Below are 19,417 nucleotides of genomic sequence, written 5' to 3' on the forward strand. Positions count from 1 at the left end.
ACAGTGTGATGGTATTAGCAGGAGGGCCCTTTGAGATGAGATTAGGTCCTAGGGTAGAGCTCTTGGGAATGGGAGTAGTGCTCTTATAAAAGAGACCCCAGAAAGATCTCTCATCCATTTCTGCCGTGTGAGGACATAGCAAAAAGACAGTATCTATGAACCAGGAAGTGAGCCCTCACCAAACACAGAATGTGCTGGTGCTTTGTCTTGAACTCCCAGCCTCCAGAATTGCAAGAAATAAATGCCTGTGGTTTAAGCCACAGTCTATGGTATTTTTGTTACAGCAGGCTGAACAGATTAAGACAAATATTCGTTCAATTGAGGACATTATGAAGTATTTGTGAGGCTATTTCTAGTTCCGGGCAGCTCAGCAATATATGGGAGACTGGAAACTAACAAAAACACATCCCATAAAGCCAAACTAAATGTGTTCTCAACCGAAATTCTCCAAAGCCAAATCCTGAATAACTGCGTGCTGCTCCAACCCCTACTTGGGGAAAACTATAAGAAGGAAAACTGGGCATTCAGTTGATTGCAATAAAATACCTTGCTTTTGCAAATTTTACAGAAACATATGACCATGTGCATACCTTGCTAGGGCCCTTTCAAGGCCCTGGAAGAGGCCCCTGTAATTGAAAGACCCTGAACTTATGCCTCAATTGCTTCACAGTAAATCTAGTTTTGCCCAGGTTGATGACTTCTGGAAGTGAATATTTACTAAATCCCCCTGTGGTGAAGGAACCCTGGGTGTTTTCTCTTCTCTATTAGATCTTTTACATTTTTTACATTTCATTGAAATAGGAATTAAGAATACTTGGACCAAATGATAATTACATTCCCCTTACGTCTGTGTCGTGGTTTGCCATTGGCAAGAGTTCACAATGCTTTATTTTCTTTCTTTCCCACTCCAGCCCTGTGAGCTGGACAGGGCCAGGATTATTTCCGTTTGTAAATGAGGAAACATGCTCTGGGCTTGCCAGGGCTTTTTCCGTCTGCCTCTCAGGAGGAGCCTTTGCTGCAGCAGGCTGTAGGTGTGACGAAGGGGCCGGTGGATACCAATCTGGAGACCCGCGATCCATGCTAGCTCCAGCACCACCTGGCTGAGTCTTGTATTAGGCCTCCTGGGCCTTGGTTTCCTCATTTGTAAAGGAGGGATTATCTCCTAGAGGTGCTTTTTTTTAAGACAGTGTCTCACTCTTTGGCCCAGGCTGGAGTGCATTGGTGCGATCATGGCTCACTGAAACCCTGACCTCCTGGGCTCAAGCGATCCTCCCATCTCAGCCTCCTGAGTAGCTGGGACTACAGGTGCCTGCAACCACAACTGGCTAATATTTTTGTATATTTTGTAGAGACGCGGTTTTGCCCTGTTGCCCAGGCTGGTCACAAACTCCTGGGCTCAGGCAGTTCTCCTGCCATTACCTCCCAAAGTGCTGGTATTACAGGCGTGAGCCACCACACCTGGCCATGTTTAAGGTCCTTAAAGTGTTTAAGAAACACTTTCATCTGTTACACAAGAGGAGGGTTCCAGCCTCTCCCTCTCATCTCACACCCACATAGAAGTAAAAGGTGCCTTGGCTCTTCTTAATTCTCTCACTCCTGTTGTCTATTTACAGTTAACCCTTTAACAATGGAGGGCTTAGAGGCACTGACCCACATAGAAATCTGCCTGCAACTTCTGACTCCTCCAAAACGTAACTAATAGCCTACTGTCGACTAAAAGCTTTATCGATAACATAAGTCATCACTTAAGACATGTTTTGTATGCTATATGTATTATATGCAGTGTTCTTACAATCAAGTAGGCTACAGAAAAGAAACTTATTAAGAAAATCCTAAGGAATGGGCGCGGTGGCTCATTCCTGTAATCCCAGCACTTTGGGGGACCAAGGAGGGCAGATCACCTGAAGTCAGGAGTTTGAGACCAGAATGGCCAAAATGGTGAAACCGCGTCTCTGCTAAAAATATAAAAATTAGCTGGATGTGTGGTGGCGCATGCCTGTAGTCCCAGCTGCTCGGGAGGCTGAGGCAGGAGGATCGTTTTAACCCATGGGGTGGAGGTTGCAGTGAGCCGAGATTGTACCACTGTACTCTAGCCTAGGCAACAGAGCAGGACTCCATCTCAAAAAAAAAAAAATTCCTAAGGAAGAGAAAATCACATACTGTATATTAAATAGAAGTGAATCGTCATAAAGGTCTTCATCCTAATCATAGTCACGATCTCTTCAGTAGGCTGAGCAGGAGGAGGGAGAGGAGGGTTGGTCTTGCTCTCTCGGTGGTGGCAGAGGCAGAAGGAAATCTAAGTAGAAGTGGACCTGTGCAGTTCAAACCCATCGTCTTCAAGGGTCACCTGTCCTTTCTGGCATCATTCTGACATCCCATGGGGTCTGTCTTTTCCTGACTATGAGCCCTGAGCTGGCTGGATCCTTGCGGAAATTATGTATGTACTTCTCTGATTCCGGAAGCAGGTTGCAAACTCTCAGAGATATTTGAACATCCTGAGTCTCTCCAGCCTGCGTGATCTCTCACTGCATGCTTAGGGGCCTAATGTCGGTGCAGTGACCTTGCATTTAGATGGGTTCCTGGGTTGTGGCCTTGCTTCCTCATTTTCTGTTTTGATGTGTGTGTTCATCTGGAAATCCAGGAGCTCCCACAATCTCAGAACTGGGTCAGGGCCGCACAGATGGCTGGAGGAAGCCCTGCCAAAGAGTGCAGGGGAGGAGAGTTACGCTGAGAAATATTTTGTGACTGTATCCATTTCTTTTGATAAGGGCAGCATTCCCTCAGGATTTTCTCTAGGTGATGTATTTAAAAGAACCCTAAAACGTGATTTGGCTAATGTAGTTGGAAATGACCATGAAGTACATAATTTAATGTACCCATTTTATGTATGGGGAAATTTAGGTCTGGTGATGACAGGTCCAGGGTCAAACTGGACTCCTAATATCTTTTTGCGTTTGACCCTTGAACAGCACAGAGGTTGCAGGTACCAACCCTCAGTCAACATTTTGTGTGTGACTTTTGATTCCCCAAATCTTATTTACAAATAGCCTAAGGTCAAAACTGGCACGTGTATTTAAGGCTATTCCTCGCTGTGCCTGCATCATCTGACCACATGTATTTTTTTTTTTTTTTTGGCAATCTTTTTTTTTTTGTGGCTTGTTATCCCAGTCATTATTGGGCATAATTAATAAGGAAATAATTGAATTAAAATATTCTCGGGTTTTTGCTTTTATGTACATTTATTGGATCACACATGTAAATACAGAGCTACATTTATATGTAGTTTGGATTTTTAAATTTCTGTTTGAGTTTTCTTTTTTCCTTTTTCGAGATTTTTCTGTTTTTCTTGTGATAAAGTTCACATAACATCAGATTCATGCTGATGCTGTTGCCTCATCTGTGTAATCCCAGCACTTTGAGAGGCCAAGAAGGGCAGATCACTTGAGGTCAGGAGTTTGAGACCACCCTGGACAACATGGTGAAACCTCATCTCTACTAAAAAATATAAAAATTAATCAGGTGGGCCTGGCGATGTGGCTCATGCCTGTAATCCCAGCACTTTGGAAGGCTGAGGGGGGTGGATCATCTGAGGTTGGGAGTTTGAGACCAGCCTGACCAACATGGAGAAACCCTGCCACTACTAAAAATACAAAATTAGCCAGGTGTGGTGGCCCGTACCTTTAGTCCCAGCTACTTGGGAGGCTGAGGCAGGAGAATTGCTAGAACCTAGGAGGCAGAGGTTGCGGTGAGCCGAGAGCACCACTGCACTCCAGTCTGGGCGAAGAAGCAAGACTGTCCCAAAAATAAAAACAAACAAACAAAACCCCATCAGGTTCATCATTTTAACCATTTTGAAGTGTATAATTCCGTGCATTTCAGCATATCTATGATAGCACGCAACCATCACTGCCATCTAGTTCCAGAACATTATCGTTACCCCCAAAAGAAACCCTGTACCTGTTAGCAATCAAATATATTGGTTTTTAAGATTTGCTAAATTACGATGCCGAGGGTGTGTTATACAGTGTGTGTGAATGTGTGTGTGTCCTCTTGCAATGGGTAGACATCTTTCACTTTATAATAAGACTCTTTGGAAAGGTTTTTGTCCAGGCAGGATACTCAGGAATATTCTCATCTAGGGACCTGCCCTGGATTGCGATGCCTTCTTGCAGGTGGCTGGTGCTATGAGAATGCATGCAGAGACTCCTCTGGGAGGCCCTGAACAGAGGCTGCAGGAACCTTGGGAGGGAGCATGGATGGCCAGGGGAGGCTCCCCTGCTTTCTCAGTCCCTGGCGAGTCCAGGCCCAGCATAGCACAACACTAAAGAGAGCGGGGCTGCAGAAAGAGGCTGTCTGTGGAAAGAGACAGTGAGCCAAGGTCCTGGGCGGCTGGTCTATTAAAAGCCCCCTTGACAATTTCGGCAAAAGCATCAGTGTTGGCCGGTCCCATCCTGATGTGGATCCTTAGCTGCTGTGTCTGAAAACCCTCCCTGAGGTTCCATTTGCATATATTATTCCATTCGCTGTGATTCCCTGCTGTGGGTTACTGTTCCACAGACTCTTACGTTCAGACTCTAGAGAGCCATGCTTGTTTATAAAAGGTGATAACTGGAGGCAGGTTGGTGAGAGCGACAGCACGTTGGTTGCAGACTTCATCTTGGCTCTCCGCCTGGCTCTGTGACCCGGGCGACATCACTCACGTCCTTTGAGCCTTGGTTTCCACATTTAGAAGTAAGTTGGAATAGTGTATCTGGAAGTAGTAATACATTCTTCATAGGACTTAGGTCAGGGTGAAATGAGATAATGCATGAAAATACTCTGGTATGGTACCTGGTACACAGCTTAAGTGCCCAATAAATGGTTAACACCAGAAATATGCCCATGATTATTAATATATTAACCTTAATAAATTAATGTATCCATCCAGAATGAACTCCCAAATAGCCAGTTACCTCAACACCTTTTGCTAACTGAGTCGTTAATTTGTAACACCTTCTATATCATATCATACATTAAATTCTCATATATCCTTTGGTTTGCTAGTGGACTCAGTTTTGTTCTGTGGGTCTGTTTTTGATCATTTTATTGGAAACACTTAACTTTAATTATTATGTTTTTATGAAACTTTTTAATATCTTGAGGCAATCCTGCTCATGATTTTAACTAAGAAAATTTTAATTCTTCTTACATTCCTATTCTTCCAGAATTCTTAGGCATGATTTTGTTGGGCCAACCCCACATTTTACTGGGATTGTGATTAGAATCCAATTCCTTTATAGCTAAATCTTGGTCTGCGAAAACTGGCTAGCTAACAGTAGTCAGTTATTTCATTTAGAAAGAGACTATATTGATATATTGGTTTCAGTATTTTGCATCTTTCTAAATATTTATTGCAAGGGTTATTCCCAGACAGTTGGTTATGTGTTAATGTTTTCACTGGCATTTTATCCCATTATTTATTCTAATTGGTTTTTGCTTTAGGAGAGGTGCTGATTTTTAATTTTAATGTTATACATATCTTATGTTCAATCAGATCACTGGATCTATATACTAATTTTCAGAGTTATTATGTTGATTATCTCACGATTTCAAAGCATGTAATCATATAATTGAATATGCATCTAATAATTTTATCTGTTATAAATTTGATTTTCTCCAAATTTGTCTTATTGATTATTTTAAATTTCTTGCATTTATTTACCAAGCTAGAATTCTTTTCTGTTTTCTGGTTCATTAATTTCTACTTTACTCCTATTTTCCCTGTCCCAGTTCATTCTTTGTTTCTCAAACTTTTCCAATAGATTTCTTGGTTCATTTATTTTTCATGGTTTAATAATAAAAATAATCAGGGCTATTTATTTCATTCTGGGAACATATAACTCTGTTATGGATTATTTACATTTTAGATATTTTCAAGCTAGTTTATGACTGTAGATTTGATTTTCTTTTTGAACTAATAATTTTCCCAATTCTCCTTCTGCAGTGGGGTTCTGGGAGAGAGTGGTCAATAGCCGAATAAACAAGTCTGGAAAGCATCTTTAGAAAGGGCACATGTGTTTAAATATTTACTGCCAGGGTTATTCCTAGACAGTCGTTTCTTTGGTAATCTTTTCACTAGCCTTTTATTCCATTATTTATTGTAATTGGTTTTTGCTTCAGGGGAGGTGTTGAGTTTTAATTTTAATGTCATACGTACCTTATAACATAGGCTGAGAAACAGAAACTGGCTTAGAGGAATTGGGGGCACCACAGGTAGCCAAGTGACAGAGAAACAAGAATACATAGGTTTCTCTGGGCAGACATCAGGCACACCTGCCTTGGGTGTTTTAAGTGCTTGGCTGTGAAAGTCGATTAAGTATGTCAAATCTGTGTAGGCAATAGTTGATTAAAGGATTATTTTCAAATCTTCTCATGGTTTGGATTTGTTTTGTTAGAGATCTTATGATAGTCTTCTTTGATTGTGCTGCATTCTGAATGTGAACTGAGCATTTTTAACAGTTTTATTGAGCTATCATGGACATATTCAAGATGTGCTGATATATGCATACATTGTGAAATGATCACAATAAAGTGAATTAACATATTCATTACCTCCACATAGGTACCATTTGGTGGGGAGAGAGAGAGAAAAGGAGTGTGTGTGTGTGTGTGTGTGTGTGTGTGTGTGTGTGTGTTTGAGCAGATTTAAGATCTATCCTCTTATTAAATTACAAGTATACAATACAGTATTGTTAACTTTATGATCATGCTGTACATTAGATCTCCAGAAATTATACATCCTTTATAACCGAAACTTTGAAACTTTTGACCCAAATCACCCCATTGTCCACTGCCCCCATCCTCTGGAAATTACCATCCTACCTTCTGCTTTTATGAATTTGATGTTTTTCAATACGTGAGATAATGTGGTACTTTTATTTCTGTCCCAATCACTTTGTTTAGCATGATGTTCTCCACTCCATCCGTGTTGTTGCAAATGGCAGGATATCCTCCTTGTTAAAGGCTGAATGCTATTCCACTGTATGTGTGTGTATATACACACCGTATTTCCTTTATCAATACATCTGCAAAAAGACGTTGAGATTATTTCCATATTTTGGCCTTCGTGATTAATGCCGCAGTCAACATGGAAGTGTAGATATTTCTCAACGTACTGATTTCGGTTCCTTTGCTTATATATCTAAAAATGAGATTGCTGGATCATGTGATAGTTTTATTTTTAATTTTGGGGGGAACCGCTATACCTTTTTTCCGTAATGGTTATGCTAATCTACACCCTACAATAGACAGGGGTTCCCTTTTCTCCATCCTTACCAATGCTTACCTTGTCTTTTTGATAGTAGCCATTGTAACAGGTGTGAGATAATATCTCACAGTGGTTTTAATTTCCATTTCCCTGAGAGTTAGTGATGTTGAGTACTTTTTTTTCATATATTTGTTGGCCATTTACATGTCATCTTTTGAAAAATGTCTATTCAGACCTTTTACTCGTGTTATTTAATTAATTAATTTATTTTTTGAGACAGAGTTTCACTCTTGTTGCCCAAACTGGAGTGCAGTGGCGCGATCTCAGCTCACTGCAACCTCTACTTCCTGGATTCAAGCGATTCTTCTGCCTCAGCCTCCCGAGTAGCTGGGATTACAGGTACATGCCACCACACTCGGCTAATTTTTCATATTTTTAGTAGAGACGGGGTTTCACCATGTTACTCAGGCTGGTCTCGAACTCCTGACCTCAGGTAATCTGCCCACCTCAGCCTCCCAAAGTACAGGGATTACAGGCGTGAGCCACTGCACCCAGCCTGCCCATTTTAAAATCAGATTATTTCTTTTTGGTATTGAGTTCCTTGCATATTCCGGATATTAGTCCTTTAGTAGATGACCATTTCTTGAAAGGCAGGTGTAATGGTGACAAACACAGTTTTTGTCTGAGGAAGACTCAATCTCCCCATCATTTTAAAAGGGTAGCTTTGCAGGGTATAGTGTTTTAGGTTAGCAATTCTTTTTTCTTTCAGTGCTTAGAATACATTATCCCATTGTCCCCACGCTTGTAAAGTTTCTGTTGAGAAATCTGTTAGTTTAATGACATTTTCTTTCAATGCGGTGAGGCACTTTGCTCTTTCTGCTTTGAAAATTCTTTGTCTTTGACTTTTTACAATTTAATTGTGTTTCGCAGTGTAGTCCACTTTATATTCAGTGTATTTGATGTTTTATGTGATTCTTGAGACTGTATGTTTATTTCTCTTCCCAGTTTGGGAACTTTTGCTTATTATTTCTTTAAATAAGCTTGCTTCCCTTTTTGCCCTCTTTTTTCTTTCCAGAATGCCTACAATATGCATATTGTTTTGCTTGATGATGTCTCATAAATTCTTTTTTTTGAGACAAAGTCTTACTCTGTCACCCGGGTTGGAGTGCAGTGGCGCGGTCTTGGCTCACTGCAACCTCTGCCTCCCGGGTTCAAGCAATTCTTACGTCTCAGCCTCCTGAGTGGCTGGGACTACAGGGGTGCACCACTGCACCCAGATAATTTTTGTATTTTTAGTAGAGATGGAGTTTCATCGTATTGGCTGGTCTTGAACTCCTGACCTTAGGTGATCCACCTGCCTCGGTCTCCCAAAGTGCTGGGATTACAGGCGTGAGACATCACATCCGGCCATGTGTCATAAATCCTGTAGCTTTTATATAGACATCTATTAGTTCTATTTTATATATTCAAATGCATTTTGTTATGATTTATAGGTTTTATGCTTGATCAATTTAAAGATATAAAGAGGCATAGTCATTGGAAAAGAGTTGTTTTGTTCATTTGCCTCCTTTTCCAAGAATTTTGCTTGATATATTTTGATGTAATGTCATTTAATCCCCTCTCCCCCAATGCCGCGATAGTCTACATTCATGGTGAAGCTTATCTTTTATCAATATATAATGTCTCTATTTTCCTATGTAATGCCTTTTCTCTTTAGCGATGCTTTGATTCAAATGAATATTTCCACCTCTATGCCCTTAACTCAGTGTTCTTGACCTTTCATCCCCTATGAGTCCCTTGTGATGGACCAAGGGCACACTTTCTACGTGGAAATTCTTCCAGGTTGTAGGAGAACGCTGCTGGTTTCATTTCTCGTCCACCTGCCCAATCCTGTTTCTCTCCTCAATGTTTGTCTAGTGGGTGTCCTAGACTTGCTTCCTGCATTAGCTCCTTTGCTTCTAGGTTCTTCCTTTGGACATATCTAGAACATTTTCCCTGTACTTCATTAGGCAGCTGTAGGTGTCTATTGCATTGCCTACCCACCTTGAGGACCCTCAGCTTGCCTCCTACCTTACAGTTATCTAGGAGTGTGAGGCAGAGTTTGAAGCCTGCCTTTCTCCCTTCTTTTCCCCTTCCCTCCTCACTTCCTTTCTCTCCCTCCGTCCCTACCTCCTTCCTCCCTTCCCTTTCCTTCCTTCCCTCCCTCTTTCTTTTCCTTTCTTTCTCTTTCTTTTCTTTCCTTTCTTTCTTCCTTCCTTCCTTCCTTCCTTCCTTCCTTCCTTCCTTCCTTCCTTCCTTCCTTCCTTCCTTCCTTCCTTCCTTCCTTCCTCTCTCTTTCTCTATCTCCCTTTCTCTCTCTCTTCTTTTCTTTGCTTCATTCTTTCTCACTGCAACCTCCACCTCCCAGGTTCAAGCAATTCTCCTGCCTCAGCATCCCAAGTAGCTGGGATTACAGGCATGCACCACCATTCCCAGCTAATATTTGTATTTTAGTCTTACCAGGTTTGTCAGGCTGGTCTCCAACTCCTGACATCAGGTGATCCACCCATCTTGTCTTCCCAAAGTGCTGGGATTACAGGCATGAGCCACTATGCCAGCCTGAATATTTTCTTTATGTAAATTATATATCAATAGACTAATGGCTGTACTATTTGCAAAAACAAACACACAATCAGGAGAACATAAAATGAGGTTACATAGTATTATAAATTTATATATAAATGGAAATAAAATATGAGTATGATTTGTACAAAGCAGAACTGAAGTTGGTCCTAGCTCAGGGGCGTGGACCAAGTCCTGTGCCTCCTACACCCGGTCCGTGGCGTCTGCTCCTTTTCCTTTCTGGTTCAGAGAGAATCCAGACCTGAGCTGACCTTGCTGGGCAGCTGCAGCCAGATTGTCCTGTGTTCTTTCCAGGTGGCTGCGTTTTTCTCTTTCTAAGGGTAAAGGTGTGTTCAGGCCACTCTTTGTAGTTTTTCATTAGCACCATCAGATTTGTGCACAATTTTTACTCCAGTGATGTGCGTGTGTGTGTGTGTGTGTGTGTCTGTGTGTGTGTGTGAATGTGTGCACAGGCTAGTGCCTTCTTTGGGATATTGACCCAAATTCATTTTGGATGTGAGGAGACCTATTTCAGAGGTTGGTAGGCCAATTCAACCCTAAGATATAAAATATTATTTTTTAAATCATAGCTTTGCGGGACACTGGACCAGGAATAGTGCTGATGGTGTGGTTGTGGAGTGTCACATCTCCATGGATGGGCACACAAGGGCTTTTGCACCAGTGACTGACAGATGTTGAGCCACCACCCTTGCAACTGAGTATTGGAGTTCCAGATGTGAGAGGTTGAAACCTTTTATTCACACACTCGCAGAGACAGGGAGACTGTAAGGCCTGAGGCCCGCCCCTTATTCTACAGGTGAGATCTGAGCCTGCAGGGAGGTAGCTGGCAAAGGACATGTGGCCAGCTGGTGGTCCACCTTGACCCCGGTGCAATCAGTTTTAAGGCCAGTGCTCTTGCCATATTAATAACTTATCTCCTGGATGATGTTTTAATGCATCAGGACTCAATAATTCTGTCCTAAGACCTTGCAGAATAGGAAGGATGGGAACCGCCATTTCTGAAGTTACCTGCTATTTGCCAAGTACTCAATGTATGCCAGCTCATGAATTCCTCACAGTGGAGCTAGAAGATGGCAATTCTTTGTTCCATTGTACAGATAAGGAAACCAAGGCTTATGCAGAATTGGGATTTGTTACACTATGATTTTTCCCACGTTCCACGTGTTCCACAGATTCATGGTCTCAGTTTTTATTATGGAGGTATTGGACAGGTGTCTGCTGTGTGCATACCCAGAGAACACAGTGCTGGAATCCATGGGATTTAGTGCAGAGATGACCTTGGGGGTGAGGTTAATGCCAAGGGTCAGACTGAACTGTGTGTCCTTCCTGTGTCTCCGCTTGTAGCTTTCTGGAGGGAATATTTCTTTTATTATTATCATTATTATTTTATTTTTTATTGAGATGGCGTCTTACTCTGTTGCCCAGGCTGGTGTGCAGTGGTATGATCTTGGCTCACTGCAACCTCCGTGTCCCAGGTTCAAGTGACTCTCCTGCCTCAGCCTCCCATGTAGCTGGAATTACAGGTACCCACCACGATGCCCAACTTGTATTTTTAGTAGAGACAAGGTTTCACCACGTTGATAATCATGTTGGCTAGGTTGGTCTTGAACTCCTGACCTCAGGTGATCTACCCACCTTGGCCTCCCAAAGTGCTGGAATTAGAGGTATGAGCCACCTCACCTGGCCCTGGAGGGAATGTTTCAACCTCATAATCCCAGCATCTCAAAGCCTGCTTCTCCTCCATGCCTGACACCAGAGGGGGAACAATGACTGCTACATCAATAAACCTTTTGTGGGAGATGATTTAAATTGCTTTGATAACACCGTTGGGAGTTGGAGTTCCTTTTAATAATTTAGGGTGAAGGAATGTGTGCTCCCATTAAAGAGAGGAGATGTGGCCAGGTGTGGTGGCTCACACCAGTAATCCGAGCACCTTGGGGGACCGAGGCGGGAGGATCACAAGGTCAAGAGTTTAAAGACCAGCCTGGCCAACATAGTGAAACCCTGTGTCTACTAAAAATATAAAAAATTAGCTGGGCATGGTGATGGATGCCTGTTATCCCAGCTCCTCAGGAGGCTGAGGCAGGAGAATTACTTGAATCTGGGAGATGGAGGTTGCAGTGAGCCAATATCACGCCACTGCACTCCAGCCTGGGCGACAGAGCGAGACTCAGTCTAAAAAAAAATGGAGATGTAGGTGGACTCTGGGCTTGAAGCTTTTCTGTCTACCAGGAGGCTTATTGGGTTTCAAAACCAAGACAACTCCACCTGTTGGTGTGCTGGCAGGCACAGGGAGAGGATGGTCTGCTCTCCACCACAGCTGAAATGGCTTATCTTTTCAGCATCACTGATGGGGGATGGTGATGAGTTTGGACAGGATAACAAATGGAGGTGGGTTATTTTCTGATCCTAATAAGTGAGAAACAGCTGTTCTTCCTAGCTTGGAAAGTCATTTGTTTTCTGCACAGACATACACATGCACACACACACACACAACCACACACACAGACACGTACGGTTATCACCATGTTGCTAGGAAAACTTAAAAATTGCACATCGTATTTCTAAAAGGGAAAGCAGAGAAAAGGGATTTCCAGAATTCTTTTTCTTTTCTTTTCTTTCTTTTTTTTTTTTTTTTTGAGATGGAATCTGGCTTTGCCACCCAGGCTGGAGTGCAGTGGTGCGATCTCAGCTCACTGCAACCTCCGACTCCCAGGTTCAAATGACTCTCCTGTCTCGGCCTCCCGAGTAGCTGGGGCTACAGGTGCACACCACCACACCTGGCTAATTTTTGCATATTTAGTAGAGACAGGGTTTTACCATATTGGCCAGGCTGGTCCTGTAACTCCTGACCTCGTGATCTACCTGCCTCTGCCTCCCAAAGTGCTGGGATTACAGGCATGAGCCACCATGCCCAGTCTGGATTTCCAGAATTCTAAACATACTCCTCCCCATCACTGCATCTCCTCTCAGCTAGGACTTGATGTTTGCACAGCCAAGGCCTGCAGGACACATCCCAGAGGTGGACTTGGGCCTGGCCTTGAGCTTCCAGACCCTCCCTCTGGCCAGTGTGGGGGAAATGTCAGCTACTGTGAGGGCCGTGGAAGATGGACTCGGTAATTTTCAGTAATAGATCATCCACTGTTTATTTCGTGTTTACAGAAGCTATTTGTATAATGAACAATGTTTAACGTACTTATGTTTAAAGTAATTATTGAGGCCAGGCATGGTGGTTCACATCTATAATCCTAGCACTTTGGGAGGCAGAGGTGGGAGGATCCCTCGAGCCCTGGAGTTCAAGACTAGTCTGGGCAACATAGTGAGACCTCATCTCTACAAAAATTAAGAAAGTCAGCCATGAGTGGTGGTGCCTGCCTGTAGTCCCAGCTACTCTGGAGGCTGAGGTGGGAGGATCCCTTTAGCCAAGGAGTTTGGGGCTGCAGTGAGGTAAGATCGTTCCACTGTACTCCAGCTTGGGTGACAGAGTAAGACCCTGCCTATAAAAATTTTTTTAAAGTAATTATTGATAGGGAGTGATTACTATTGCCATTGTGTTGCTTTCCGTTAGTGTCATAGTTCTTTTCTCTGTCTTTCAACTGACGTATAATTTCAGTTAAGTAAGATGAATAAGTTCTAGATATCTGCTGTACAGCATTGTACTTACAGTTGAGGCACAAGCTGATTTGGTGTTTTAATTTGGCTCAAATATACAAGCGTCCACAGTATTGGACACTTAAAATTTTGTTAAGAGGGTAGCCGGGTGTCGTGTCTCATGCCTGTAACCCCAGCACTTTGGGAGGCCGGCAGGCTGATCACCTGAGGTTGGGAGTTTGAGACTAGCCTGGGCAACATGGAGAAACCCTGTCTCTACTAAAAATACAAAAATTAGCCAGGTGTGTGGCACATGCCTGTAATACCAGCTACTCGGGAGGCTGAGGCAGAAGAATTGCTTAAACCCAGGAGGCGGATAAGCTGAGATCACCCCACTGCACTCCAGCCTGGGCAACAAGAGTGAAACTCCATCTCAAAAAAAAAAAGGGGGTAGATCTTGTGTGAAAGGTTTTTACCACAAGAACACTAAACAAAATTGGAATAAAAATCAATAATGTAAATGATAGGTAAATTATGGAGTATACTTTCACTATCTTTTGAATTAACCCCTTATTGATGGTTTCTGCTTTTTATGCAGGGGAAAAAGGTGAAGAATCTGCTATTGATAGTGACTTTGAAAGACTTTGAGAAAATAGTGTAAGTTAGGTACAAAGTGTCATCACAAACCATGTGTCTTATAATACATGTGGTAAGAATGGAATACTATGCATCCATAAAAAGAAATGAGATCATGTTCTTTGCAGGGACATGGATGAAGCTGGAAGCCATTATCCTCAGTATACTAATACAGGAACAGAAAACCAAATACCACACATTCTCACTTGTAAGTGGGGGCTAAACAATGAGAATACATGGACCTAGGGAGGAGGACATCACACACTGGGGCCTGTTGGGAGAGGGTGGGGTAGGGAGAGCATCAGGAAAAATAGCTTATGCATGCTGGGCTAAATACCTAGGTGATGGGTTGATAGGTGTGGCAAACCAGCATGACACACGTTTACCTATGTAACAAACCTGCACATCTGCTCATGTACCCCAGAACTTAAAAATTTTTAAAAATTAGATTGTGACACTGTTCACAATAGCAAAGACTTGGAACCAACCCAAATGCCCATCAGTGATAGACTGGATAAAGAAAACCTGGCATATATACACCATGGAATATTGTGCAGCCATAAAAAGGGATGAGTTCATCTCCTTTGCAGGGACATAGATGAAGCTGGAAACCATCATTCTCAGCAAACAGACACAAGAACAGAAAACTGAACACTGCATGTTCTTACTCATAAGTGGGAGTTGAACAATGAGAACAGGTGGACACAGGGAGGGGAAACATCACACAACAGGGCCTATCGGGGGGTGGGGGTCTAGAGGAGGGAGAGCATCAGGAGAAATACCTAATGTAGATGACAGGGTGATGGGTGTAGCAAACCACCATGGCACGTGTATACCTATGTAGCAAAACTGCACGTTTTGCACATGGACCCCAGAACTTAAAATATAATAAGTAAATTTTTAAAAACTTAGGTAACCAAGTCTCACTATGCTGTCCAGGCTGAAGTGCACTGACATGGGGCTACAAGTGTTTCAATTTCAAAATGAGAGTTCTCTACATGGTCACCTTCCAATACCATGCACTAATTTCAGGTCTTGAAAGATATCAGTGTACACGTGCAAGGCCACGTGCGCACTCTCTCCTGGTTGTCCCAGGGGCCTGGGGTCTCCTTGTCTGTTTCCTCTGAGCTCAGGCACTATACTATAATGGAGAGAGAAAGCCAGGCTGAATTGGTGAAATCTGGGAAGACTACTTTACTGGGTCTTGTTTATTATTTTCAGAAGCATAGCATAACTCTGCTCTTTAAAAAATGGACTAAATTGAGAGTCTGTTGAACTTGCCCCATTCAACATGGGTGTTCATTTGTTATTAGGAGCGGCAATTTTGTGGTAATTAACATACTATGATAGCTTCAGTGGATCAGGCGAGTCTTACTTATATCTTTTATTTATTTTTTTGAGACAGGGTCTCACTGTGTTGCCCAGGCTGGAGTGCAGTGGTGATATCATGGCTCCCTGCAGCCTTGATGTCCTGGGCTCAAGAGATTCTCCTGCCTCAGGTTACTGAGTAGCAGGGACTATAGGTGCACACCACCACCACCACCACACACAGCTAATTGATGTTTTTTTTGTAGAGATGGGATCTCATCATGTTGTCCAGTCTGATATTTATATCTTATATATGCCACTTAATTGCTTTCCTTTCATTTTCTTTGTAAATGATATCCAGGTGAAATTAACCAGCCCTTTTTGAATGAATGATTCCTAAGTCTGAATTGCTGGGGCCTGTGTGAATGGACGAGGGCCGTTTCAATAGACCTGAGGACACTTGAGTATGAAAAATTCGTGGTCAAATACAACATTTTTCTGACTCGTGCTAGAAAGATTTCAGATTCTCTTTTTTGTTTAATGCAGTGATTACTAATACGCAGCACGTGGACCTGTTGCTTGGAAGTGATTTACCCATTCACTGGTCTTGGAGAATTACTACCTTTTTTTTTTTTCTTCATGACTCAGAGTAGGTTGAGCTCTGCTCTAAAGAAGAAGCCATTAAATTTGATGAAGAGCCACATTCCTTGCAAGATTTGACCCCAAACATTTGAGATTAGCCCTTTGAATTTCTCTTTCTGGAAGGCTGACAACAAAACTTGGTGCATTTTTCTCTGCAGGATACAAAAAATAGCTAAACTCCTCTGAGGCAGCTGTAAGGCAAGTATTTTAAAAACAATGTTGTGAAAGTGATCTGGAGACTGCAAACAAGTCGGCTTTTCTTTCTCCAGAAGTCCTGAGGTGCACACTTGTGTATTTGAGCCAATTAAAATACTAAATGAGCTTGACCCTCATGAATGTATACAGACCTTTTCACTCTAATTTCTGCTCAGTACCCTCGAGCACACCTTGTTGGCTGAACAAAGCCACACCTAGTTTCTGCAATTAGGGGAGCCAGATATTTGACTTTTGCAAGCTTTCCTTCAGCAGAGAACCAGCAGTCTTCATTCATTTAATGATGCATTTGTTCTTTTACCCAGCAAATACTTTCTGGACATTTACAAAGTGCCAGCACAGTTTAATCTGCATTTATTCGACTAAAACTAAGTTGGCTGAAACGGCATGCAGGGGTGGATTAAGTATTCATCAGTGTGTAGATAGGAACTGAAGGCATGGAGGGGGTGACAAAGTGGGCACAGATGTTGTCTCTTCCCCTTTGTCCCTTTGGGAAAATTGCTGAGTGATCTTACATAGGTGCTCTGCAGGTGTTTGGTTGCATTGTCAAGGAATAAGCCACTGAAGATGGAGAGGATTTTGATGACAGTGTTGCATGCATGTTTTTGTCGGGAAATACTCCGAGGGCATCATTCTTGGGTTATATCAAGGTCTATCAACTGGGGACCACTCAGCTTACTGGGTTCTCAAGATGCAAGAGACCCATATTTGCTTATCTGTGTCATGGGGATCCCTACAGATTGGATAGCTTAGTTTTGCACTTCCCACTACAGTATTTTTGTTGGATAGTGGCCTGCTAAATGAGAACCCATTGCCAGTTTTACCTACAAGTCCAGATTTTTTTTTTTGAGATGGAGTTTTGCTTTTGTTGCCAAGGCTGGAGTACAATGGCACGATCTCAGCTCACTGCAACCTCTGCCTCCCCAGTTCAAGCGATTCGCCTGCCTCAGCCTCCCAAATAGCTGGGATTACAGGTGCCTGCCACCATGCCTGTTTAATTTTTTGTATTTTTAGTAGAGATGGGGTTTCACCATGTTGGCCATGGCTGGTCTCGAACTCCTGACCTCAAGTGATCCACCTGTTTCGGCTTCCCAAAGTGCAGGGATTACAGGCCTGAGCCACGCAAGTCCAATATTTTACCTAGAAATCTAGCATTTTTTCTGTGTAGGGAGATGAATAGAACAAGTGTGGGGTAGAGGTGGATGTAACTATAGATACAGTGATAGGTATGGTCATAGATATATAAAATTGAATAGCTTAATCCTTGACTTTATTTTTCTTCTGTCAAATATAATCCTTTTTGGAGCAAAAACACCTTGAGCACATTTTAATTTTGCAATTTTTTTGGGATAGTTTCTCCCGCTAGCACTCCTGTTGGCGGGACTAGTAGTAAATGCTAATGGAAAACTTCTTCAGTTAGCAGATTTTTATTTTACTTTCTTCCTGGGGCAATTCTCCTTAAATTGTAGATGAAATCCAGCTGCAGGCTAAAGCACCACACTTTCTTGTTTTCAACTAATGCATGGCAAGAATACATTTTTCTACCTCCTGGGATGGCAGATTCAGTCCTGGAAACTCAGAGGAGTGAAATCGTTAGCAGTTGTTCTTTAAATCTGGTGCTCTCATTTCATGGCGATGTCTCTGATCTTTGCGTTGAAAGCAGGACCTCCCTAAGTCCCTTCCCCTGCCCCAGACTGTGTTTGGTGGGCGTTATGACAACGGTGAGGGAGGGCCTCCCCAGAATGCTGTTATCTAGGTCCTGCGTGGGTTCGGCAGTAAAGGACTTACCAGGTTGGCAACCTGATGTCACGCAGAGCCAGAGAGGTTTCCACATTTCAACTAACCTTTTGGATTCCAAGAGAGATAATTGTTATTAACTCCACAGACTGGCCTTAGAAGACTCTTTCTCTGACATAATGCAATTCATTCTGCTACTTAAAAAACAAAAAAAATTCCAGGTACCATGGGAAGCCACTGGAAGTTTTAAGCAAGGGAGTGCCTTAATTTACATCTTAAAAATTCCTAATCAGGCTGGGCACGGTGGCTGATGCCTGTAATCTCAGCATTATGGAAGGCTGAGGTGGGCAGATTACTTGAGGTCAGGGGTTTGAGACCAGCCTGGCCAACATGACAAAACCCCTTCTCTACTAAAAATACAAAAATTACCCAGGTACCTGTGCGGTGGTGTGTGCCTGTAATCCCAGCTACTCGGGAGGCTGAGGCAGTAGAATTGCTTGAACCCAGGAGGCTGCGGTAGCAGTGACCCGAGATCACACCACTGCACTCCAGCCTCGATGACAGAATGAGATTTGTCTCAGAAAAAAAAAACAACAAAAAATCTAATGTTGGTAAAACATACATAACGTGAAATTTATCATCTTAACAATTTTTTAAAAAATTAGATGGAGTCTTGCTCTGTCCCCCAGGCTGGTGTCCAGCGTGGCGTGATCTCAGCTCACTGCAACCTTCACCTCCCAGGTTCAAGCAATTTTCCTGCCTCAGCCTCCTCAGTAACTGGGATTACAGGTGTCTACCACCACACCCGGGTAATTTTTGTATTTTTAGTAGAGACAGGGTTTCATCATGTTGGCCAGGCTGGTCTTGAACTCCTGACCTTGTGATCTGCCTGCCTCAGTCTCCCAAAGTGCTGGGATTACCTTCATGAGCCACTATGCCCAGTCCATCTTAACAATTTCTAAGTGCACACATCAGTAGCATTAAGTATATCCACATTTTTGTGCAACAGAACTCTTTCATCTTGCAAATCTGAAGCTCTGTACCCATTAAACAATAACTCCCCACCCTCTGTCACTCCCTCTACCATTCTTGTTTCTCTGTTTCTAGAATTTGACTATTCTACATATCTCATTTAAGTAAAATCATACAGTATTTGTCCTTTTTTGACTCGTTTATGTTACTTAGAATATCGTCCTCAAAGTTCATTTGTGTTGTACCATGTGTTAGGATTTCCTTCCTTTTTAAGGCTGAATAATAATTCATTGTATGTTTATATATTAGGCTGATGCACAAGTAATTGCTGTTTTTTTTTTTTGCCATTACTTTCAATGGCAAAAATGGCAATCATTTTTACACCAACTTAATGTATTCTCTTTTGTTTATTCAAACATCAGTGGGCACTTAGGTTGCTTCTACCTATTG

The 19,417-nt window shown here is 42.5% G+C and overlaps 1 protein-coding gene across 1 annotated transcript in view; it reads left to right on the forward strand.

Moving 5' to 3' along the window:
- The window catches only part of GALNT17 (polypeptide N-acetylgalactosaminyltransferase 17), a 273,645-nt gene that overhangs the window by 137,238 nt on the left and 116,990 nt on the right, over positions 1-19,417 (forward strand). The window lies entirely within an intron of this gene.

Source organism: Cebus imitator, unplaced genomic scaffold, assembly GCF_001604975.1.
Source record: "Cebus imitator isolate Cc_AM_T3 unplaced genomic scaffold, Cebus_imitator-1.0 Scaffold153, whole genome shotgun sequence".
NCBI classification, from domain to species: Eukaryota; Metazoa; Chordata; class Mammalia; order Primates; family Cebidae; genus Cebus; species Cebus imitator.